Raw genomic sequence first — 13,665 nt, forward strand, 5'->3', positions numbered from 1 at the left:
CATGTGTTGGCATGTACACAATGATTTATAGTTCAAACCATGCCTTCAGAGGCATAGCATCCTAAGAATCCTACCTCTAAAGTGTCCACGAGTATACAAATGATTGAAGATGCAAAAGGTCTATCCTGATACACTCCATATAATTCAACATTCAAAATTCCAGTCAAACTACTTACCCTTGACCACATCTAAACTTCCAGTTTATCCTCTCACCACCACTGCCACCATCAATGTTCATCTGCCACATCAGAGGCCTCATTGGGCCTTTGGACATGCTGAATGCAGTCTTCAAGGAGTACATGAAGAACAATTTTTCTGGGCCAAAAATATGCAACATCTGGTCAGTCATATTTGGGAAGTTCAGCACTGGGCAATTTGAGAGTTCAGCTGAATTTCAACTCCATTACATGATATAGTTTAATTAGAAATGATAAAGCTGATAATTTGGGCCTTTGGTAGGTCAAACTGTCAATACAAGGGAACAAAATAACTAACATCAGCTTCCAGGATCTTGACAAGAGGATTCTGTGGGATTGTTTCTGCTATTCTCTTGGAATTGTACTCATACATCAACACGGAAAACTCACCTTTGTCACAAACAAAAGTTGCTTTAAAAGACAAAGTTTTGCACCTAGTCTCAGAATTGACCAAATAACTTCTGTTATTGGAGATATTGATCAAAGAGTTGATCAATATGTAAGGTAATACAATTCTGCTAGCTCACAAGCCCACTCTACCAAACCACCATCTCACATCTGCACACTGTCATTACCATCTCATATCTGTCTCTTACAACCTAGAAGAAACTAAAATGATATTATTAACCATGAGTAATTTAAATGGGCAGCGGGAGATTGAGGATGACATGGGGTATCCAACAATGCATTAATGAAGCTTCTTTCCTTAATCACTAACAAATCACCCGTGATAGTGATCATAAAAATGTAATGGTATAGAATTGCATACTAAATACACAATTTTAATAAATTATTTTATTTTTATTGTATATGAAAGACAATAATACTTTTCTTTTTTGAAGAAGTTTCATTATGCAGTGAGTGAGGTCACAAATACTGTGCAAATTCTAAACCTGTGAAGATTTAAGTGCAGATTTCTCAGCATAAATGCTTGAGAAATATCAGGAAGCATCCGCCCCACTGCTGAACCCCAGTGGTACAGTGCAATAAGTAAATAAGTGTTACAGCTGGGCCAGCATGTTTGAGGCATCTGCATTTGTGTGGGAGTCCTGAACTTGCTGGAATGCAATGGAACATACAGTTTTGTGCAAAAGTTTTAGTCATCTTAGATTTTTTTAATATAAATTTTGTTCTAGATGTTTATTTTTTGTCTTCTGCATTTGTGTGTCAGTACAAAAGAGCAAATTTTAGCTTTTCAAACATTTATTTTCCAAAAAAAAGTTAGAATTTTTTGTATTAAGTAATAGACCACTTTTCAAATAAAAACTTGATTACTTTGTAGGTATGTATACAGTCCAGTGTATGATTAAACAAACAGGTGCTAATGATCAAAGGTATAATGAGTTGTATGAATTAAACTAACTAACTGAAACAGAAAATGGTGTAGAAAGAATCAAACTGGTTGAAGGACAACGAAACTAAAAGGTGTGGCAGATGTGACAGTTAACCTTCATATCAATTTTTACACTATGGCAAGAGTGAGCATAGCAACACGACACAAGCTGGTCATCCTGAATCAGGAAGGTCTATCCCAAGCAGAAATTTGCAGTAGACAGGATTTTAAAGATGTGCTGTCTAAACTCTTCAGAAGAAGCACAAAGAAACAGGCAAGGTTGAGGACCAGAAATGCAGTGGTCAGCCACAAAAACAGAGTGCAGCAGACAAGAGATACATCGAAATGACTTCCCTTGATGTCCAAATACGACCATCTACAGTCCACAGAAGTCTTGTCCGAAGTGGTCTTCATGGAAGATTTACTGCCTAAAAGCCATTCCTCTGAAGTGGAAACAAAGCCAAGAGACTCAGCAATGCACAAAAACACAAGGACTGCGGTGTCGAACAATGGCAGCAAGTGCTCTGGACTGATGAGTCAAAATTTGAAATTTTTGACGCCAACAGGAGGCAGCTTGTTCATAGAGGAGTTGGGGAGCTCTACATGGATGAGTGTCTGCAGCCAATAAAGAAGCCCAGCAGAGATTCCCTGCAGGTTCTGCAAATGGAGTTGGTGATCTGGTTAGAATTAATGGAATATGCAATACTGAGAAGTACAAGCAGATTTTCATCCATCACGCAATACCATCAGGGAGGTTCTGATTGGTTAGAATATGCTGAGAAGTACAAACAGATTCTCCTCCATCACACAATACCATTAGGGAGATGTCTAATTGGTCCCAACTTCATTCTGCAGCAAGACATTGACCCCAAACACATGTCTGAGGTCGTAAAGAACTCCCAGATGATTTTCTTGTAAAACTTCATGACTGTGTACTTAAAGGAACTGATGCAATTTTAAAGGCAAAGGGTGGTCTCACCAAATATTGATTTGATTTAGATTTCTACTGTTTACTGATCTTTATAGTAGCTTTTTTGATATTTAGAAATTTTTCATTTCATTTTTTTGGAAGCATCTTCTCTTTACAGAATTTTTTTACACATGCCTAAGATTTTTGCACAATATCGTAGGCAGGCAATAAACAGGCCATTGATTTTAGTTGACTTGTATTGAAAGTAGCACACTTCTATTTTAGTCTTTTGGTGATATTTATTTTGTGCTACCTTGTAATATTTAAAAAATATTAATATTGGCTGCCATGTGATCTAAACCTGTGATTTCTGGAATACTTAGTCAACACTTTAGGACTAATTTTGTATCATTTCCATGAAGGTAATAGGAATCAAAAGTTTGCTATGAAAATCCAGTATTTGCTACTGGAAATGTGTGAACTCATAAAGAGATGAAATTTACCGGTACTTTGAGAGGCATTTTGGAAAGAGGTGGAAGACTACAATTCTATATATATAGTCCTCATGAAGGGTTTTGGCCCAAAATGTCAACTTTATTCCAATAATTAGATGCTACCTGAGCTGTTGAGTTCCTTCAGCATTTTGTGGAATTCTACGTACTGTATACTTAATAATGTATTTACATATATTTAAAATGCCTTGAAAAGTAAAAGGTGAAGGGCAAAGGTAGTGATTTGTATGTTTTATTCTCCTTGTTTAACAGGATGAATTGAGTAAATAGCACTAAAATCATTAGCAGCAGTTTGGAATGTAGAACAAACTATAACTCTGAGGAATGATATTGGTCCAATTTTAGAATGTTTTATTTGAAAGCACCTGGGCCTATGACCTTGATATTGCTTGCAAATAGAAGCAATTCCAAGACCACTGTGCATTTGTCACCAGAAATTGTAGTCCTGAACCTATTAGGTATAGCAGGCAACATGGTTGTCCATTGCAGGGCCTCCATTGCAGTGCAGCAACAGAGTGTGATCTTGCTAAAATTTCCAACTATTTATGTAAGAAAATTAGTATTTAAACCTTGTTATGGTTTAGATCTAGTGCAGGATCCACATCCTTCATTTTTCTCTCTTTCATTGTGAGATAAAAGAGAAGAAAACAAGTGAGAAGGCAAGTCATAATTTTAAATTATTGTAACATTAAGCATTGGAATTTTGCTTAATGTTACAACAATTTCTAATCATTTAAGCTCATTTAACAATTAATTTTTTAAACAAATATTTAGTTCATTGCTGATATTGCTCTGAATGTCAGAGACATTCAATATTCCTTCTCGCTTTGACAGCCAGTAATGCTGAGCAAAAGGTGATTCGCACTTGTCAAAGCTCTCAGTGTCATTTCAGGACAGAACTCTGTGCTACTGGAGTCACTGGTGCTGTTCAAACCACAATGCTGGAATTCAGGAAGATTTGTGTCTGTAGTTTTAACCCATTTGAAGTATGTGGGTAGCTGGAGGGTCAACACAGATGAGACATTCATTTTTAAAGTAACTTTTAGAAGATATCCTATCTCATTTAACCATCTTCAGTGTGAACCACTGTGTTTGCAACAACATCTTACATAACACTGAACTAAGCCTTTGTACCATATGTACTCCATCACAAATGCTGCTAGTTCTACCCTGGTAATATTGTCAGTCTTCACCTATACCAGTCCATCTGCTGCCAAACTCCCCATCCGTTGCTTATTGATTTCCAGCTTCTATTTCAATTCCTCCTTGATAGCTGTCCTATGCTTCTGCTCTCCCAAGCCATTGTCCATTATTCATCTATATCCCACTCTTAGCAAGTTCTATTCGATCACCACTCCTGAGCTTGCTGATCTATATTGGCTCCTGTTCCACCAACATTTCAAATTCATAAATATCCTCATGTTCAACTGTCTTCATGGCTTTGTTAATAGAGGTATGGTATGTATGGCCATCTTTGCTATCTCGAAGAAATTCATATTGCATCATAAAGTTTTTATTTGTTCATTTTTCTGGATGAGGGCATTGCAGGTGAGGCCAGTAACTATTGGCCATTCTGTAGGTTTCCAGCTCAAAGGCAGCATGCACCAGAATAGACCTATACTGAAAACCACAAATTGTGAAGTGTGAGCTTGGCACCACAATCCACATTCATCAAGTTACTGTTATCAATTGCTACGCTCTGAAGAGGAATCCAAATGAGAACAACAGTCTGTCAAAAGGAGATGAAGAAAATTTGTTCTGGATGCTCCAGTAAAACATCTAGCCATCCATTTCTGTTCACTTTGTAATTCTGAAAGCTCCAAGATTTTTGACCTTGCCAATTTTATTTTAAAATAATTGTAAGTTTATGAAGATCTATCACATTTTAAATTATAAGGGGCATCCGATGTAAAGAATATACTCAAGAATTTCATACTTCTATCATAAATTTTCCATAACATTTCTTATGCAATGGTATATGCTTTTATTATAAAACATAGAAGAGATTAGCTACGCATGTCAATTGTATGACATCAATCATTTTGGATTAATTTTCTTTAAACCAGTTTTCACAGCAGTCCAATATAGAAATAAGCATTTGTGGATCACTTGCAGGTGCCAGAACTGACTGCTCTAATGACAGCAGAATACAGAATTCATTATGTCAAAATCCATCTCTAATCATACTCATTGAGTCAAATGACACTAGGCATTTACATTTAAACTCAGGCATTAGTGGTCAGCAACCAGCCTGGAAGGACAGGAGCAATAAATGTACTTTTTTTTATAGGGCTGGGGGAGCAGAGCTTGATTACTTCCATAGGTCTCCATAAACATCCCTACAACATACAATTCCATACCTTTGCTGTTGCCTGAAACTTCTTCACTTCCTCTGTATTCACTAATGGCTTGGTTAAAATTTCTTCATTGAGATGACCGAAGCCATTTTGTTTGAGTGCACTTTGTTGCCTCATTCTTCATAACTTCCACAGTTATCGTGCCAAATTTCATAGATTCTTAGCTGAATTATCAATCCGATATCCTCTCCATCACTTCTCCCCTTTCAACCCTCATCCAATCTTTTGTTACATCTTGTTTTGGTCAAAGTGCTTCTCCTACTTTCAACCTTCTGTAACTCCAGTGTAAGCAAAACTTTTCCATATGTATTGTGTTCCGAAGACAGGCCTCACTCACGCAACACTATGGTTGTTGCCAAGCTACACTGAGGCCTTGTCTTCAAACACTCTACAATCCCCAAGCTTATATCTAAATCTCTCTTCAATAACCTGTATTATTATACAATATTATTTCTCTACCTGTGGCCTCTCATTTTACTCTTTCCTCCTTCACTCACTACAGGCAGCTGTTCTTCCTAGCTCTCTGATTTTAAAGTTATGGAATCTTTACATTAACAACTCCATCTCCTGTCTTCTTTAAGTATCTTCCATAAAATGTACTTATAACTCTTCCTAATATGTGATCTTTGTTTCTGTCTGATTGCACCCTTAAGAAGCTCTCTGGGATGCTTTTCCATGTTGGAGCCGCCGACATCTATTTGCAGCGAACCACTAAAAAAAATGTTTTATAAATATGTGCTTGACTCATCAACTGTATATTTCAGAGACATCTATGATCTTTTGGTCAGAAACTTCTGGGTAGTGATCCGTGAATTCCTAATGTGCCAGCGGGTGAAGCTCTTAACTTGTAATATGGAATCATTAAACTGATCCTGTCCTCTCCATCTGCAACCTGCTTATTTGATGCATGAACACCTCTGGGTAACAACAGGGATGAATCAACAACATTTACACTTTAGGGAAAAATTAGAGTTCATTTCACCGCATTTCAGCTTTAGTTTCTCCCTCTGCATTTCTTCCTGTATGAGTAGCCACATGTCCCTTTAGATTTTTTTTCTATTCTGTTAGTTTTCAAATCGTATTTATTGTGTGCTGATGTGCGTTTCCAAAATATTACTTAAGTCCTATTAAGAAATATTATTCAATTAGAGTTAAAACAACAGCAATTCACCCTTTTGATTAAAATTTCCCTCCAGAAGTAGAGCATTACCTGATAGGGAGATAAAGGCATGGCACCCTTTCTAGGTGAAGCAGCGATTTAATTGTACATCTTCCAAATTAGTGTCCTGCTACTGGTGCTCACAATGTGGATTCTTATACATTGAAAACATGTAAATAGCCGATTATCTAAAATTGCTGAAATCAGCATGGAGAATGGAAGGCTATTATGTGCCTAGTTAGAAGACAAAGAGCTGTACCTCAAACTTATATTGAGCTTGACTGTAATGGTAAATGATCAAAGAAAAAGAGGTCTGAGTGGGAGTGGAATATTAAAGTAATAAACAAATGGAAGCTCAGGGTCAAACAATCTGCCAAGAGGTCAACTAATTTGCATATGGTGTCCCCATTGAAGAGGAGACCACAGAGTGAGCATCAAATACAGGACATTAATCTGGAAGAAGTACAAGTAAATGGCTGCTTCACATGGAAACAGTTCCATATCTCTGATCAAGAGACTTTCCTGGCTGGAAGTGCAGAATGAATTAGTTTAGATTTGTTTAGAAACCATAAAAATCTGTTTCATACAAATACTGGAGAGGATGTGGGAGGTATGATTCAAAGTTTTTTAAAAATTATCAAAGAAAGTGACAAAATGAATAGAGAAGGTTTCTGTCTTGTTGATTAGAAGAAAAATACAATAAAAAACTACAATCTAAAAAAAAAAACCCACAAAGGAAAAAACACAAGTAGGTCCAATGGTATGGCCAGTACTTAAGTGGATGCAGACTCATTTGAAATGCACCATGAAGCAGCTGAATAATGAATGTGAACATACTGTACATTTAATTGACAGTGCAAGTGAAATGAGTTGCAACTCCTTATTGTTCCATATTTATATTTTCTTATGACGTGAAAGCACTAGCGTTTATGTCAAAAAATGTCTAGTTGAGATTTTTAGACACAGCTATACTTTCAATGGAGAAAATAGGGTATTCAAACACTTGTGTTGGGATGTGAAATTAAATGGGCTGGATTGCGTTGCTTTAGAAGAACTGTCAGCTAGCTGCAGTGTACAGGTATATGCCTCCACACTGCAATATGGAAGGCTGAAACGTGCTGATGGGCAGATGCTGCTGCATTTGATTGATCTCCCACTCTGCCACTGGACTCAAGTGTCGCTCAGTGATGTATTCCTCCCCCTTAGCATAATGCCAGCCTTGACTGACAGTGGGGCACAATCCCATTCATCTGAATGGGTTTACTGATTTGGATGGAAAGACATGTACAAGTAACTTAGGTTTTCCTTAGCATTCTCAGCTATTTCCTAATTCCTGAAAACCTGTCAAATTCTTAGGACAATCTTGGTTAAGGGTGGGCTATGCTGCAGTGCCAGAGGCCCAGTTGCTGTTTTTTATACTGCTTGACTCTGGGAAACAACCCTGGAGCTTCTCTGACTTGCAACACTGCAGAGAGATGTGTCCACATGACCAATCTACTGGCTGTGAGGAGGCACTCAGCTGGTGGTGTTCGAGCACGAGGACAGGGCCTGGTCAAGTTCAGACTGGACCAATGTAAAAGTATCCTGCCTAATCTTACTTCCTCTAAATTCTGTACTTCCTTAAAGGCGGTTCATTGTCGTCGTGGCTATCCCTTGAGGTCGAGGATGATGGTCTTTGTTCCGTTGATCTATCACAGAGCGAAGACGCCTGTGTGTGTATTTGTTTAATGTATACTTGATGTTGCACTCCAGGAAGCACATGATACTTCACAAATCAACCAACTGATTCCAATGGCATGGAAACCACGACGATCGGAGCTGATGGATTTGTTGCAGCCTTCATCTGTCTCCACAGCCGTTGAGTTCAAAGTAACTTTGTCGGCCTGTTCCACCGTTGAGGTCTTGGTTGGATTCTTCTTTGTCAGGGACCTCACCCTTGACCTTACCGCCATGGGTGACCCTACCAGGAGCATAGCTCCAGACGGCATCGCCCTCGGGATCTCAGGACCACACAAGCTTTTCCACCACGACAAGGTGACAATCCACAGAGAAGAAAGGCGGTTAACATTATGCCAAATATAAATAATGGAGTTTAAAAGACTACCTTATCAAGAAGGATTTCTGGAAGTCCAGTAACTTGCTTGCTTTTCCAATGTCATTTTTTTACCACCTGAGTTTTGGTTTATCTACTTGTAACTTAGCTGTGAAGAACACCTTTATACTACAACATTCACTATTGGTTCCACTGTGAAGTTTGTATGTACCACTATCATTCTGTTAGCATTCAGTCTGAACATCCTTTAGTTTCAGCGGCAGGAATGTATGAAATATTTTAAGCCCATTTAAAATATACAACCTGAATAAAGAACTTCAGTTTGTCTTCCAATACCAGGAATAACGAAGTTGTGACATGTTGAAGAAAACTGTTGCTGAAATTCTTAATACTGAAGAGTAGTCTGAAACAGAGATCCAGAGCAAAAAGGGGGCCAACAGTTTATGTTCACAATGCAGATTAACAGAGCAAACCACTCCCAAGTGCTTCATAAAAGAAGCGGGGCAAGAGGAAAACCAGACAAGGTATATACAATAATGCACGCCATTTATTTTTTTAAAACATAGATCACGTAACCTCTAAAATCCAGACAAGGTAAAAGAAAATATATAAAAGAACGAAGGGTTACTTTCAAAACTAGAAAGATCCATTGGAAGATGAGAAGATTTATGGAAAAGACTGTTGATATCCAGCCACGGTGACGAAAGGCCCTGGCATTCAGGTGAAATACAGGGAGGAGGGAAATGCTTAGTCCAGAGTTAGGTGAGTGTGGTGAACTACATATACCTGTCTGGACACGCCCCCTGCTGACTGCTCCTGTGGCCCCTCCTACTGACCTTGGCTCCTCCCACAGACCCCGGTATAAAGGCGATTGAGGCCTGAGCCCAGCCCTCGGTCTCCAGGATGTAGTATGGTGGTCAACTACTGCTTGTTCTTTCTTCCAGTCAATAAAAGCCAATATCTCGCCTTCACGTCTCAGAGAGAGTTATTGATGGTGCATCAGTGAGTCTGTCAGGTACAACATCAGTTGCAATGCATTGATATGATAATAGAAATTATTAATCAAATATGCAGTAGTTTACTTCTTGATATTGGTTTATTATTGTCACAGGGACTGAAATATAGGGAAAAGCTTTTCCCTTCCTTTCAGTCTTGAAGAAGGGTCTTGACCTAAAATGCCAACTTTTTATTGATTTCTATAGGTGGTTCCTGACCTGCTGTGTTTCTCCAGCATTTTGTGTGTTACGCTAGGTTTCCAGTATCTGCAGTATCTCTTGTGTCTGAGAAAAGCTTTCGTTTGTATGCTATCTAGACAGATCATTACACATATACATCAAGAAAGTAAAAAGGAAAACAGAATGTAAAATCTTGTGTTATAGTGCAGAAAAGTAGCAGTGTGGGTAGAGAAAAAACACCACAAGAACCACTACAAGATAGATTAGGAGATCAAGAGTTCATCTTTTAGCATATGTGAGGTCCACTCAAGAGTCCAATGACAGCAGGGTAGATGTAAAACCAGGGAGGAAATGGTCCTTGATCCTTGCTGTTATTTTCCAGATGCAGCAGAAAGTGTAGACAAGAGGGGAGGCTGGTTTGCACAACGGATGGGCCTGCAAAGTCGTTATTGCCCGTGTATAACTCCTGCGAGCTACCTTCCTGAACTTTCGGTTCATCTGGTGAAAGTACTCCCACAGTATTGTTGGGCAGAAAATTCCAGGACTTAGATTCAGTGACAAGGATGGATGAGCTAGCTATTTCCAAGTCAGAGTGGTATGTAACTTGAAGTGGAACCTATAGTTGGTGGTGATCCCGTGTGCTGCGACCCTCATCTTTCCTGGGAATTGAGATAGGAGTAGCCAGGACAAGAGTCTGCAGTGTAGTTTTTAGGTCTGGGATTGGTGATCTGGAATAGGAAATCACAAAAGTCAGTGGAAATTATGTAAATAGACAATACAGATTAATGTGTATTTGAATGGGTTCTAAATATATGCTTGAATTTTTGTGGAGTGTATTTTATTAGGTCAGTCAGGAAAGCATTGGAAACATTTATAAAGTTAAGGACATAGTTGAAGGCTTAAGTGATGGGGTGAGAGAAGAACAGAGATGAGTGATGTTTGGGTATAAAAGTCTAAAGGCAATCAACTACCCTGTGGATTGAGCTTCTGCCTACATCACTGCAGGAACTCTGGCACTGATGGCATTGACCTGATGGAAATTTTCAATCAAAAACACCTTTTTGAATAAGTTGCTGACTGGAAAACAGCACTTTGCCTTCTGGATATTCGCCACATGCAAATAATAGTGGCAGCCTGACCAACTTATGTTCTAAATTAACGGAAACATTTAACTTGTCTTAGTGATATTGAAAATAAGAAAGGATGGAATTTATGTACACCTTTTATGACCTCAGAATACTGCAAAGCATTTTTACATCCAATTAAGTACTTCTGAAGTGTACCATTTGTAATAGAGGAAGACGTGGTAGTCCTTATACTTACACTTCCACAAACACTAATGAAACAAGCATTGATCAAAATCAGAAAGTATACCCTTGTTCTTTCCCTTCTTATAGTACTACATGATCCTTAAAGTAAATGCAGATTAAAATCTCATTTAAGTGAGATTGTGAATTGATGACAGATTTTCCCCTCCAAATATAAATTTACAGTTCATTATTATTAAATAGTTATTATCAAATTTTGATGATTAGTTCTTCATTCAGAAGTCCTCACATGAGTGCCATCTGATTCTGTCTGCAAAATCAACAATAAATTAACTATTTTAATTGTCTATTGCTTTAAAGTAACCAAAATCTCTTTAAAAATTTGTCCCCGGAATATATTACAATGAATGATTCTGATAAATAAATTTGATCTTAAATTATTTATCATTAAGAAATATCATATATTTTATCACTTAAAATAAATAAGAAATATGTCAAAACACCACAAGGGTTGAAGAGCTAAGATATTAAATGTGAAGAAAAGGTTACTGGAATTGAAGAAAGCAATGTTTAATGAAACCAGAATCCAATCTGATAATGGTGTCTACATTTAATGCATTTTGAATAAAATTAAATAAATAAAATGGGAAAGAATTCTTCAAGTTAACTCTATGTATTACCATCATTAATCCTTTCAGATTTATAATATCATACTGAGGTCACAACAATTCTTGCACATAAACCTTTATTGATTTCAGTATTTCCACATTAGGTTACATGCCACTGGAATATTTTTACTTCAGCTTACTTAGAAATTGTATTTGTACTTGCTTCAAATCTTTTATTTCTTTTATTTTTGGCCTGTTTTAATACTATTTCAATTTTGTTCCTTGTTAGAGCTTCTTAGCAATTTCTTTTATTAAGTGGTTCACAGATTGGAACGCACTTTCAATATTTTAGCTACTTTAATTTTTCCTTAGAAGAGAACAACGCAAAAAAGAACTTTGATCTTATGGAAACACAGCAATGAAATAAATTTGAGCTTTGCTGTTTCAAGATGTGACCTAACATTTTTCATGTATGACATGAAAGAAACAAAAATGCCTTTAAACTAATAACACTCAAATTCTCACAATGGAAATTTATGTTCTCAATAACCCCAAGTTCATTTGGCTGTATAACTAAAGTACACCTGCATGTCATATAGAGGTGAACATCATAAATGCAGAAGTGTAGTGACCCATAAAATTTTGATATATTTAGAAGCTACTGAAAAATAACAAATTGCAAGTGCATGTTAGGATAAAAAGATCATTTAGATCTGGATATTTGTTCTGAAATTATGTGCATGTAACCAAAAGGATCAAAGGATGTTTGGTCAACTTAAAGGCTGTATTCAAATTTGTGATAAATGAATACAGTAGCCGTTCACTATGACACATGCTTTGATATCATACACATTGTTTATGGCTCATTAATAAGCAAGACCCTATAAATCATCCTCTCTATAATATCCTCTTCACTACCATGAAGATTGTGTAACCTCACTGACAACTTTATTATAAGGATATAATGCAGTAAAATACAATTCAATTGATGTCACGTGGACACTCTGGAACTTGAAGGCACAATGCAAGAACAAGGCATAAACCATAAAGCAAACCGATCATTTTTTAAAAGAACTTAATTCACATGATATCAAATGTTAAATTTAAATAATGTTCCTAGGGTGTTTTTTACATGGAAATGTTATGGTGTAGATGACAGAAAAATAATATGAAGGGTACATTACTGAAGTAGAGTGAATGAAATATCATTATTTTCACCTACAGAGCAGTTTACCTGCCTGAAGAAAAAGCAGTGTACAAGAATTTCACAATACCTAGTAACTTGGAGACAATCACAGTTTTCCAGCTAATATTGAAAGTTAGCACATAAAAAGAACATAAGAATTTGAAGTAGTAGTGGGTCATTTGGCACCTTACTTCTATTCCACCAGTCAATAAGATTATATTTCAGCATCACCTTCTGCACTAAACCTACAGTACATCATTGATTTGCTTAAAATATTTAAAATTTTTTTCAATCTCTGTCATTGAATATACTCAGCGATGGAGCCTCTACAGACCTCTTGGGTGGTGAATTCTAAAGACTCACCACCCACTAAGTGAAGACATTTCTCATATCTGTTCATATTTTAAGATTGTGATCTCTGACTTTATGCACACCAGCTAGGAGAAGCATTAACTCTCGATCCACCCTATCAAGTCCCTTAAGAATCTTTTACGTATCAATGAGATCATCTCTCAATCTTCTAAACTCAAGAGAGGCCTAGTGTGCTTCATCTCTCCTTGTACATCAAAACCATCATCCTGGGGGTAAGTCTGGGGAATCTTCGCTGCACTCTCTCTACTCTAAAGTATATCCTTCCTTATGTAGGGAGATCAGACCAATACATAATTTTCCAGATGAGGTCTCACTAGGAGTCTCCATAATTGGACCAGGCTGTCTCTACTTTTGAACACAAATCCTCTTGCAACATAGTCCGACCCACCACTTGTCTTCCTAACAACTTGTCAATCTTGCATGCTAACTTTCAGTGATTCATGCATCAGAACTGGGTCTGGCTGAACAATACTTCTCAATTTATCACTCTGTAAAAATAATCTATTGTTTCAATCAAAGTGGATGATGCCACACT

The 13,665-nt window shown here is 37.2% G+C and overlaps 1 protein-coding gene across 5 annotated transcripts in view; it reads right to left on the reverse strand.

The window, feature by feature from the left end:
• The window catches only part of fmn1 (formin 1), a 381,596-nt gene that overhangs the window by 49,156 nt on the left and 318,775 nt on the right, over positions 1 to 13,665 (reverse strand). The window contains exon 17 of one of the 5 annotated variants that reach the window (XR_012098266.1): positions 177 to 315. The exons of the other annotated variants lie outside the window; for them this stretch is intronic. The gene's annotated coding sequence lies outside the window, so the exon portion shown is untranslated. The remainder of the gene's footprint in view (positions 1 to 176; positions 316 to 13,665) is intronic. 5 annotated transcript variants of the gene reach the window in all.

This window comes from Hemitrygon akajei, chromosome 3, assembly GCF_048418815.1.
Source record: "Hemitrygon akajei chromosome 3, sHemAka1.3, whole genome shotgun sequence".
Taxonomy (NCBI): domain Eukaryota; kingdom Metazoa; phylum Chordata; class Chondrichthyes; order Myliobatiformes; family Dasyatidae; genus Hemitrygon; species Hemitrygon akajei.